Genomic DNA, 13314 nt, shown 5'->3' on the forward strand with positions numbered 1-13314 from the left:
AGATAATTTGCCATGGAAGATATCTATCGTTATATAGCGTTCTTTTAGAATTTGTTTTCAAAATATCAAACAAATTATGGAAGGATTACTTCCCCACTCCGTAATCATGAGTAAAAACGGCATAATTTGTTTTCATTTTGATGTTTAGGGAAAAGATTTTCAGCATTTGAAACTTCACGTTTACTATAAGTTTGCCTGGACGCACTTTTTAAACTATTCATTTTGGAGTGAGATAATTTGCCATGGAAGATATCTATCGTTGTATATCGATATATATCGTTATATATCGATATCTATCGATATCTATCATTATCCGTTATCATGTCTAAAAACGACATAATTTGTTTGCATTTTGATGCTTAGGGAAAGCATTTTCAGCATTTGAAACTTCACGTTTACTATAAGTTTGCCTGGACGCACTTTTTAAACTATTCATGGTGGAGTGAGATAATTTGACATGGAAGATATCGATCGTTATATAGCGTTCTTTTAGAATTTGTTTTCAAAATATCAAACAAATTATGGAAGGATTACTTCCCCACTCCGTAATCATGAGTAAAAACGGCATAATTTGTTTTCATTTTGATGTTTAGGGAAAACGTTTTCAGCATTTGAAACTTCACGTTTACTATAAGTTTGCCTGGACGCACTTTTTAAACTATTCATTTTGGAGTGAGATAATTTGCCATGGAAGATATCTATCGTTATATAGCGTTCTTTTAGAATTTGTTTTCAAAATATCAAACAAATTATGGAAGGATTACTTCCCCACTCCGTAATCATGAGTAAAAACGGCATAATTTGTTTTCATTTTGATGTTTAGGGAAAAGATTTTCAGCATTTGAAACTTCACGTTTACTATAAGTTTGCCTGGACGCACTTTTTAAACTATTCATTTTGGAGTGAGATAATTTGCCATGGAAGATATCTATCGTTGTATATCGATATATATCGTTATATATCGATATCTATCGATATCTATCATTATCCGTTATCATGAGTAAAAACGACATAATTTGTTTGCATTTTGATGCTTAGGGAAAGCATTTTCAGCATTTGAAACTTCACGTTTACTATAAGTTTGCCTGGACGCACTTTTTAAACTATTCATGGTGGAGTGAGATAATTTGACATGGAAGATATCGATCGTTATATAGCGTTCTTTTAGAATTTGTTTTCAAAATATCAAACAAATTATGGAAGGATTACTTCCCCACTCCTTAATCATGAGTAAAAACGACATAATTTGTTTGCATTTTGATGTTTAGGGAAAGCATTTTCAGCATTTGAAACTTCACGTTTACTATAAGTTTGCCTGGACGCACTTTTTAAACTATTCATTTTGGAGTGAGATAATTTGCCATGGAAGATATCTATCGTTATATAGCGTTCTTTTAGAATTTGTTTTCAAAATATCAAACAAATTATGGAAGGATTACTTCCCCACTCCGTAATCATGAGTAAAAACGACATAATTTGCTTGCATTTTGATGTTTAGGGAAAGCATTTTCAGCATTTGAAACTTCACGTTTACTATAAGTTTGCCTGGACGCACTTTTTAAACTATTCATGGTGGAGTGAGATAATTTGCCATGGAAGATATCTATCGTTATATAGCGTTCTTTTAGAATTTGTTTTCAAAATATCAAACAAATTATGGAAGGATTACTTCCCCACTCCGTAATCATGAGTAAAAACGACATAATTTGTTTTCATTTTGATGTTTAGGGAAAACATTTTCGGCATTTGAAACTTCACGTTTACTATAAATTTGCCTGGACACACTTTTTAAACTATTCATGTTGGAGAGAGATAATTTGCCATGGAAGATATCTATCGTTATATACCGTCCTTTCAGAATGTCCAAAATTTGAAACTGGTATTTTAAAATCTGCAATTTATGAGAAAAATCCAGATCAAATGTACTTAAAGTGGGCAATCCTTAAATGTAATAGTGGATATTAAATAAAATGCAGTTAATACGGAAATGAAATTAAAATAAAAAGGGGTAAACGCTTTTGCATTTTTTCTAAATGTAATTAAGGTTAAGATTTAAAAGTTTAAATAGTTATAATTTAACTATAATATATATATATATATATATATATATATATATATATATATATATATATTTCGTCTGTTCGTGTGTATGTCACTGAACTCCTCCTAAACGGATGGACCGATTTAAATGAAATTTTCTGTGTACCTTCAGAAGGATTCGAGAATGGTTTGTATCTAATTTTTTTTCATTTTTTGGACAAATTTAACGTATATTTTAAATATATCTTTATTTAATCGTATTCGGATCCAAACTAGACATAGAAACATAATAAATCAAAAATAATATTCACGCACGTTGCAACAAGTCATATTAAACTCTAATACTTATGCATGCCCTTAAAGGAAGAGCATCAAATATATTTGCAAGTATGTGAATAAAGGCAATGATATAGCAGTATTATTTCGAGTTGAAAATACCATTGTGACTGCTCTTCCAGTGAATAACAGCGACGAAATAACGCTGTACCAAATAGGCCGGTACATCAGCTCCAATGAAGCTGTTTGGCGTATCTTTGGTTTCCCAATTAATGAACGGGATCCAACCGTTATTCATTTAGCCGTCCATCTTAAAAACGGTCAGAGCGTATATTTCACGAACGAGACAGTGATTGACCGAGCTATAAATCCACCAAAAACTACACTCGCCAAATTTTTTGAATTGGGTAATCTTACGGATGCTTTTGGCATCTTTGCACGGACTTTACTCTACTCAGAAGTACCACCCTATTTCACATGGGTTCAAAAAAATGGACACCCCACAAGCAAAGCACACTGGTTGATGCATGTCCCGGTTTATTCAAATCAAACGCCTTGGGGAGAATATTTACAGTCAATCCAAGGCAGACTGAGTGTTTTTATTTTCGACTGTTGTTGGTTAATTACACCGGCTCATTGTCATTTCAAGATATATGTAAAGTCGATGGAAATCAGCATCCAACGTATAAAGATGCATGCTTTGCACTCGGCTTGCTGGAAGACGACAACCAGTGGGAATGTATGCTTGCTGAAGCAGCATTGAACTGTACTGCAAAGCAAAATCGTCTACTATTTGCTATAGTATTAGCTACATGTTTCCCGGCCCGTATAGAAACGTTATGAGAATATCACAAAGATTCGATGACTGATGATATACGGTATCAATATCGCACACGTTGCAACGATCTAACGATAGTATTCAGCGATGCTATGTACAATGAAGCACTGATTGTTATTGAGGATCTTTGCATTATTATTGCCAAATTGCCACTCAGTCATTTCGGTATGCTTTCGCCAAATCGAAGTGCATCTGATTTATTAAACACTGACATGAATCGTGAACTTCAATACAATACGATAAAAATGGCAGCGATTGTTACTCGCAATGTTCCACTAATGAATGAGAAACAAAGGAGCATTTATGACCGCATTATGCTCGCAGTTTCAGCAGGACAGTGTGGATTTTTTTCCTGATGCACCAGGTGGAACTGGCAAAACATTAATTACTTCGCTAATTCTTGGTGAAATACGATCAAATAATGACATCGCGTTGGCCGTTGCATCATCTGGCATTACGGCAATTTTATTGGACGGAGGCAGAACAGCTCATTCAGTATTTAAGCTGCCACTAAATATTCAAAACAACCCAGATGCAGTGTGCAACATAAAAAGTATTTCTTCTATGGCCACAGTGTTAAAACACAGTAAAATTATCATCTGGGATGATTGCACTATGGAACACAAAAATCGCTTGAGGCGTTGAACAGGACATTGAAAGATATAAAAAAAATAATGACAAATTATTTGGTGACACTCTGTTACTCCTTTCAGGTGATTTCAGACAAACACTTCACGTCATTCCGCGTTTAATGTACGCTGATGAGATCAATGTTTCTTGAGATCATCTCCACTTTGGCGTAATGTTGAAAAAGTTCTACTAAAAGTAAATATGCGCGTCCAAATGCTTCAAGATCCATCTGCTGAAACATTCTCAAAACAATTGTTAGATATCGGTGATGGAAAGGTTACTAAGGATGAGACTGGATGCTTAAATTACCGGACGATTTCTACACAATCATTGATTCACAAGATGCTCTCATTAACCTAATATTTCCCGTTTTACACACGCAATGCATTCATCATGAGTGGCTGGCAGAAAGGGTGATTTTAGCAACAAAAAATGTGGACGTCAACGAATTGAATCTGTTGATGCAACAGTTATTGCCAGGTAACTTGGTGACGTGCAAATCCGTTGATGCAGTGTGCGATCCCATTGAAGCTGCAAATTTTCCAACAGAGTTTTTAAACTCATTGGATTTACCTGGCATATCACCGCATAATTTAGTACTCAAAGTTGGATCTCCAGTTATTTTGCTTCGTAATTTGATCCCACCTTGGCTGTGCAACAGCACGCGATTAGTCATTAAAAAATTAATGAATAACATCATCGAAGTCATTATTTTAAATGACAAATTCCGGGATGAAAGTATATTACTTCCACGAAATCCCTATTATGTGCCAATCCCTATTATGCCCCCTATTATGCCTATTATGCCCCCACAGATGTGCCAATTCAATTTAAACGCATTCAGTTCCACATTAGATTGGCATTCGCAATGATAAGGCCAAACAATGTCTGTTTGCGTCTTAGATTTGAACACACCATGTTTTTCGCACAGATACGTGGCATACTCTCGAATGGGCAAACCATCCAGTTTATTTGTGTTAGCTAAAGATGGAATGACAAAAAATATTGTACACTCCATTGCACTAAGAGATTAATATTGTTGACTAATATTTTCAGAATTCGTTGTATGTATAATTTATAAGAAAAAGTTGCAATAAATTAAAAAAAAAAATTCTTTGGTGTGTTGTTACTTTCACATTCCGTCATCGTTCACAGCGCTCCATGCCTCTTCCACTCATATACCACATACGCACACATTTATAATAAATAAGATATATTTTCATACTCTAGAAATAATTCATATGGCAAAACATCGTTTGCCGGGTCAGCTAGTATATATATATGACGACCGGTGGCTGAGCGGAAGCGCTTCGCGCCGTCGCGCCACAGGTCCCTGGTTCGATCCTCGGGCCGGGCAAAGTTGACTCAGCCTTTCATCCCTTCAGTGGGTCGATAAATGAGTACCAAGCATGCTTGGGAACTAAACACTGGGGGTTCCGCGTTCGGCTGACCACCTGACCGGAACATCTGCTCCTGCACCCTAGAGCCCAAGGTTAACAAAACTGAGATGGGCACAGTAGGCCTAGGAACTCTAGGGCTGTCGCGCCGTATATATATATATATATATATATATATATATATATATATATATATATATATATATATATATATATATATATATATATATATATATATATATATATATATATATATATATATATATATATATATATATATATATATATATATATATATATATATATATATATATATATATATATATATATATATATATATATATATATATATATATATATATATATATATATATATATATATATATATATATATATATATATATATATATATATATATATATATATATGGGTCATTCTCACAAAAACAGTCATTTTCATGTCCCCAGTATATTTTATGTTTGTTTTACAGCTTATGAAAAAAAAAAATTCAGGGAAAGTGTCCTTCAGAATGCAAACTAACAAAAGAATAAAAATAAAATTATCAATTTTTATTTTTTATTTATTTTAGGTAATTAAAATATACCAATATGTCATTCCCTCACTTGTCCCCACTGCTGATTTAAAAAAAGAAAAAACATTTTTCTTAAATAATTTTTTTTTTTTTTACAAATTCGTGTTTCTTATTTCAGAATAGTGAAATATAGAATTCAGAAAATCAATTTTAAATTTAATTTCTGATAAAAATATTAACATAGCACTATTTTAAACTTTGTCCCCAGTGCTTTGCGTCATTCCCTCATAACAATGTTCTTATCACTTGCAATCTTCTTAGAATAAAAATATTTTAATAAAAACTTCAAAAGTTAACAACTGGCATCATAGAACAAAATTGCAGCATGTTTCCATCTTCAACTTAAAGAAGCTTTGCTGTGGAATAAATTTGAATGAATCAAAACAGGTAAAATTTTTTACATTTGTCATTCCCTCATGTCATTTTTTAGAGTAAAATAAAATACAACTTCATCGAGAAAGTGGATAATTATATGTTGCTTTCTTGTATGAATATAATTGTATGTGATTGACTTCAGAAATTAATTAGGCCTAACTGTTATTTTCAAATTTTATTGAATTCGTCATTCCCTCACTAGTGTATAAAGTGAGGGAATGACGCTGAAGTGAGGGAATGATTCAAGATGAGTATATTATTAAATTTTTTTTTTTGTTCAAACGTGCTAGCCAATTGTATTTCCCAAACCTGTAAAAATTATTAAATATATAAGACAAAATTATAATAAATATTAGATATACTACTTAGTATGTTATCATTTTCAAACTTTAGGTAGATGTAACTTAGATAAAAACATGTATTAAAATAAAATATCATTCCCTCACTATTAGTGTCATTCCCTCACTTTTTAAATAGTGAAAATAATTAATTTATTAAATTAATTAATTTATTTATTAAATTAATTAATTAATTATTATAAATTAATTAATTAATTATTATAAATTAATTAATTATTTAAAAAATTTATTAATTTAAATATTAAGTATAATTTATAGGATATATACTTTCTTTATAATGCCATTACATATTTCCATCAATATAAAAAGTTTCAAAGCTTTTTATTCACTTTACTTTTTTGGGATTTTATGAACTGAAAAATGACAGTTTTCGTGAGAATGACCCATATATATATATATATATATATATATATATATATATATACACACACACTGGTGTGCAAAACTTAAGCAAGCAACAAGTGGTTTTTCGGCCACAGCTCCCCAACAAAGTATAAGATGGCCATGAAATTGCAGTATAATATGCACGTAATTCAGTAGAAAGATTATTTGTATGCAAATTTTAGAAATAAAACGTCGAAGGTGATTTAAGTGTGCGTAAACCTTGTGGGTCGGCGCGCGCAGGTCAAAGCTGTGATAAATGGATGAGGAGCACCGTAGTTAAAGACATTCGCTGCAAGTGCAAGTGATTTGTTTTGTGAAACATGTCTTCAAGAAATCATTTAGACGACTTTACTCGAGGAAGAATGATTGGGAAGCTTGAGGAGGGGCGTAGTGTGACCAGTATCGCCGAAGAAGGATCAACAAAAGTGTTGTTTCTCGTGCTTGTTGTTTCTCGTGCTTTCTCGTGCTTGTTGGTGCCTTTAAAACTGCTGGTACAGCTGTTCGGAAGGTTGGTGGTGGCCGTCCAAGGAAAACAACACCAAGAGATGACCGTTACATTGTCCTCCAGGCGAAAAGAAACCGTTTTCAGTCAGCGAGTGGCATATCTCAGCAACTGTGCACAGCCACAGGACGACAAGTATCAAGATTTACAGTGGCCAGACTCCACCACAAAGGTGGCTTATTTGCTAGACGTCCTGAACGCTGCATACCTTTAAAAGTTAGCCATCGGCGGCACCGCTTAGAGTGGTGCAGAGAACACGAAACCTGGACATCTCATCAATGGAGTCGCGTCCTCTTCACAGATGAGAGTCGTTTTAGTGCTACAAGCGATTCTCAACGTCAGTTGATTTGGAGAGAGGTTGGAGCTCGATTTCATCTCAATAACATCGCGGAAAGAGATCGTTACCGTGGTCCTGGAGTTGTCGTCTGGGGTGGCATTATATTGAACGGGCGGACTGAGATTCAGATCTTTGACCGAGGTTCTGTAACTGGAGACCGCTACTGCAATGAGGTAATCCTACCCCATGTGCGTCTGTTAAGAGGAGCCATTGGACCAGACTTCATTTTTATGGATGACAATGCCCGGCCACACCGTACTGCTAATGTTCAAGAGCTACTGGAATGTGAAGACATCACACGAATGGATTGGCCAGCTTACTCTCCAGATCTAAATCCCATAGAGCAAGTGTGGGATGCATTAAGGAGACGTCTTGCGACACGACAGTATCCTCCTGGTAACACCCATCAGCTGAAAGATGCGTTAAAGGAGGAATGGAGACGTTTACCCCCAAGAACTCCTGGATAATCTGGTGCTTAGCATGGAGAGACGATGCCAAGCAACAATTACAGTAAGGGGAGGGCATATCCCATACGAGGGAACATCTGCCACTTGTACTAACGCTTCTTCAGGCAATCATGTGTAACGCCATTATATGTCAAATAAAGGCTTTTTTTGCTCAGGAGCCAAAACATTATGACCACCTCTTAATAACGAGTTGTCTCACCTTTAGCCCGCAGCACAGCTGCAACCCGCCTTGGCATGGATGCCACAAGTCCTTGGTAGATGGCCGGAAACAGATTGTACCAGATGTTTAAGCAACGGTCACGCAAATCCGAGATATTACGACTTAGTGGTCTTTGAACTCTGAGTTGCAGTTCCATGATATCCCAAATTTGTTCTATCGGATTGAGATCCGGTGAGTTAGGCGGCCATGACATTAACTGGAATTCAGCATCATGCTCCTGGAATTACTCCAACACAATTTGAGCCTTGTGACACGGCGCGTTGTCCTGTTGGAAAATTCAATTTCCAGCTGGAAAAACAGAGGCCATGTAAGAGTGCAACTGGTCCGCAATGATGTTCAGATACCCTGTAGCATTCATGGTCTGCTCTACCACAACCACGGGTCCCAGAGACGCCCAAGAGAACGTCTCTCAAACCATAATACCACCACCACCGGCCTGTGTATGACCTACTGTACATTGAAGGGCAACTGTTCGTCTGGAAGATGGCGTATCCTGACCCGACCTTCGGCGTGATGAATGACAAACCGTGATTCATCTGACCAGGCAACTCTCTCCCACTGATCCATGGACCAGTCACGATGTTCCCGAGCCCAGCGCAGGCGTAGTTAACCATAACGCTTGGTCAGCAAAGGCACACGAGTGGACGTTTGCTGCATAGCCCCATATCCAACAGTGTCAGCTGAACAGTGTGCTCTGATACTATTCTACTTGACCCTGCATTGTATTGGGCTGTCAGTTGAGCCACTGTCTGGTTCCGGTTTCGCTTCACCAAGCGAGACAATCTGCGACGACCTTTTTCTTTGATAGCGTGTGGACGTCCAACACCGTCTACTGCTGGTTTCACCGTCATTCATCCACTTTGCATAAGTACTAACAACTGCAGATCGCGAACAGCCCACGAGTTGCGCAGTTTCAGAAATACTTGTTCCGAGCCTTCGAGTCATTACAATCTGCTCTATATCAAAGTCGCTTAGATCCGCAGCTTTTCGCATCACACACAGAAGTAAGTGAAAGAATGATTCTTCAAACTCTCCAGCAACAGTTAAATACCACTTCCACCTGATCACGCGCCTTCCACGTCATCCAGGAGGATTCATTGCAAAATGTAGTTGTGGTCATAATGTTTTGGCTCTTGAGTATATATATATATATATATATATATATATATATATATATATATATATATATATATATATATATATATATATATATATATATATATATATATATATATATATATATATATATTTAGCATAGGATTCTATACCTGGAAACGTCGTCATACGCCCCAGGTGGTGCTGTACAGGAGAATACTGAAGAGGAAAATGAAGATTGCCTCATTCGAAGTGGTAGGCAGCATATGAAGAGCAAAAGCATGGAATGCTGTATGAACGGAGATCTTTGGCATGCACTTGGTGCGTGGAATAGCTGAGGGTAATGGACGAGCCGTTGTATGCATTTATCGAGAGTGCTTTCCAGACAGACAGCAACCACACCACAGTTTGTTTGCATATCGGGTCATTAAGAAGTGGCAAGACAAGTGAGGGCAGACAAGTGAGGGATCGATTCGCTCGGTCGTTTGGATGCCTTGGAGAGTAATACAATGATCAGCAAACGGGCTATGGGCTATGCTAAGAATGTCTCTTATTAGTGTCCAGCGTGTTTTGAACGTCGAGTCCTTCCACACCCTTCGTCTTCAAAAGGTTCAGTTACTATTTCCAGATTAAAGAAGTTAATTATTGAGAATTATATTTTATTCAAAAATGACATGAAATTTTATCCTTACGTCAAATAATTAATTCAAAGGGGCTTTACTGCAGCATTCCATAGATAAAGTTAATAATTATTAACAGTGGTTTGTTACAAATAAAACATTTTACATACAAATTTTCGTATATCCTTTTGTCTCCGTTCTAACAGTATGAGAGAGCCGAATTAAAAATGCCGACAATACAGTGTTGAATATTTAAAGAATGGCGTTATTTCTTCACTAGGAAATAGTACTTTACCTATGTGTCGTCGAGGCAACAAAACTATGTCAAATGATTCAATGAAAACTTTCAAGCTTAAGGAACATCTAATAAAAATCCATAGTGACAAAAAAGATAAGGATTTAACTGTTTTTCAACTAGTCAAAGAAAAATATTTGAAACCACCGTCACTGCAACAACTCATAGAGACAACATCTAAACGAGGTGACAATAGACTGCATGTTTCTTATAGCATTTCTTTATTGATTGCAAAGTCCGGAAAGCCTCACACTATTGATGAAGAAATTATTTTTCCAGCTGTAAGTGAGGTTATACGCACCGTGTTGTACAAATCAGCTTTCGACATTGTAAAAAGAATTTCACTGAATAGGAATAATCTATAAAGAAAGATTGACAAAATGGCTCAGTGCGTAGAAAATTCTTTATGTGAGTGCCTAAAAACATCGAAATTTTCTATACAGTTTAACGAGTCTACTTTGCCAGGAAACGAAGCTTTTACTTTTAGATTTTGAAATATTTGTAAAAGAAGAAAACTTTGCCGAGAATTGTTAGTTTCTAAATGTTTGGAAGCCGATACGAAAGGTGAAACTTTATTTACTGAATTTAAAGCTATATCCCTGACTAATATTATTTCTGTAGCTACTGACGGTGCTCCAGCGATGGTAGGAAGATACCGAGGCTTTCAGCCAACTTAAAACAAGCTGTACCAAATGTATTTTCAGTGCATTTGCCAAATTCAACGAAACTTATTTGAAACTACAAGGTGACCAATTCAATTTAACCAAAACTAAAAGCTTAAAATCTGCGTTTGTCGCAAAACTTCTTCTGTACAAACAAAACTTTGGAAGAGGAGAATGTTCTCAGTTTCCAAATCCTTCAAAATTACAAAATAGAGATGAAGATTTTTTTCCAACTGTCAACACTTAACTGCTCTTCATGTAGACATGAACCAAATATTTAAAAACATTCTTCACTTGGATATTCCCGATCGGGTGTTGAACTCTTTTCCGCGTGGACAAAATCAGGCCAATGTTTGAACCAAGATACCACGATTTGTGGTTACAAAAACAAATAATAATTTTATACCTTGCATTACAGGTTATTGTAAAGAAGCTCTATGTCTACGATTTTGGCGTGACTGGGTTCGTTGTGGAATTATTATAAAACCTTTTCCTCTGCGGGGGAGCTTGTTTGTTTCCGACGGCACAAGTTTGTACAAAGTATCTTCTTGTGAGACAGTATTTTTCTTAGCAATTTCGGGTTCAGATTGTAAACTTTTCTGACGCTCCTCAGCAGATTATTATCCTATCAAAGCTATCCCTGTAGAGGTGGCGCTGCCTTACAGTCTTTCAAATGAAACTATTCTCTAACCAGTCTCAGCTTGAAGAGGGGTTGTCAAAAATTTTAAAGTGCCATAAAATTGGGGTTTAATTAAAATGCCTTAAAATTGGGATTTAATTCAAGTGCCTTAAAATTGGGGTTTAATTAAAGTGCTTAGTAATGAAGAGGAATAAAATATAATCATGAATATAATTATTAAATCACTGGTCCTATTACAACTTAATTCTTATGAACAATTGACTGTATTACTTAATACATAACATTATGTTTAATTAAATTTTCGAACGTAGATTTAGGGAAATTAAAATATGAATGCGGCAAACAATCCAAGTTTCAGTGTATTTCTAAAGTTTAAGTTTGATTTTTTTTTAAGTGTTTTCTCCCCGGATTATAAAATTATATTGCATTATTTTTTTTCCAGCTAGACACGAAACAAGAAGGTACTTGAGCAAATTGATAATGTACTGATTCAGCTCTTTAAAATAAATAATTAACTTTATTGTAAGAAAACTAACGTTTTTGCAAAACATTAACTATTTATCTGGTATATAATGACATAAATAACTCGACAGAATAGCCAAATATCATATTTTTAGAACTAATTTTTTCTTATCTTAACAATACATATGATTGCTCAGCACTTTCTGCGAGTATTAGATACTTTGAATTGTTAAAAATTCATTTCAAAAGTAAAAGCAAGGAATACATAGTCTTCTTTCCGGTAGATTGTGGCTCTCAACCGATCAAAGAATATTAAAAAGTTTTCCAATAGAATAAATAATTTCTGTAATAAATAGAAAAGAAATTAGTTAATTATAAGCTGCTAGTTTTCACTTATACTAAGGAGGACTTATCACTACTTAATAGTTACTTATACTATAGGTAAAATATAGGTCGTCAAATAAAGGTAGAGAAAAGATATTCTCAACAAATTTTAAAAGTGTCCACTCTCTTTCTTCAGGAACGTGTACATTGAGGTTACAATTCGATCCCCTAAACCGTACATAATTATTGAATTTGTCCACTGTGCTGAATGTTGAGTATTGAATTGTCGATTGTTCTGAAGCTGTGGTTCTTTTAACAATATATCTGACAAAGAGTGAAAATAATAAAAAGGAATCTATAGACTTGTGTGTGTAGATATATATAAATGTAGATAGTCTTTTTTTTTCTCTTTTTGTGGTAAAAACCAAAAATGGATAAAACAAAATTTTAAGATAAGCATTTTGTTGAAACTAGGATCTTCCTGTACATCATTGTTGAGATAAGGGACTGTTTCCCTCCTTTTGGGAAATACAGCACCTAATCCAGCAAAAACTTCCCTAAAGACACTGAAGTCTTGAACTTCAGAATAAAGACGATTGTGTCAATTTTTTTTTAAATTTTTTTCTCAAACAAAGTGTACAACACTGAAGTCAAAGTTTCAGATTGAAATTTTTTCTTTAACAAAAAGTATCAATTTGTCATCACTGGTTTTTTCATATTTTTATCTTTCATGTTTTTGAATATGTGCGTTTTGAAAATGCTTATATCTTGATAAAAGAGTTTATTTGAATTGTGCTAT

This window comes from Parasteatoda tepidariorum, chromosome 4 (assembly GCF_982258835.1).
Source record: "Parasteatoda tepidariorum strain Cologne lab strain chromosome 4, Ptep-v5.0, whole genome shotgun sequence".
In the NCBI taxonomy this organism is placed as follows: Eukaryota; Metazoa; Arthropoda; class Arachnida; order Araneae; family Theridiidae; genus Parasteatoda; species Parasteatoda tepidariorum.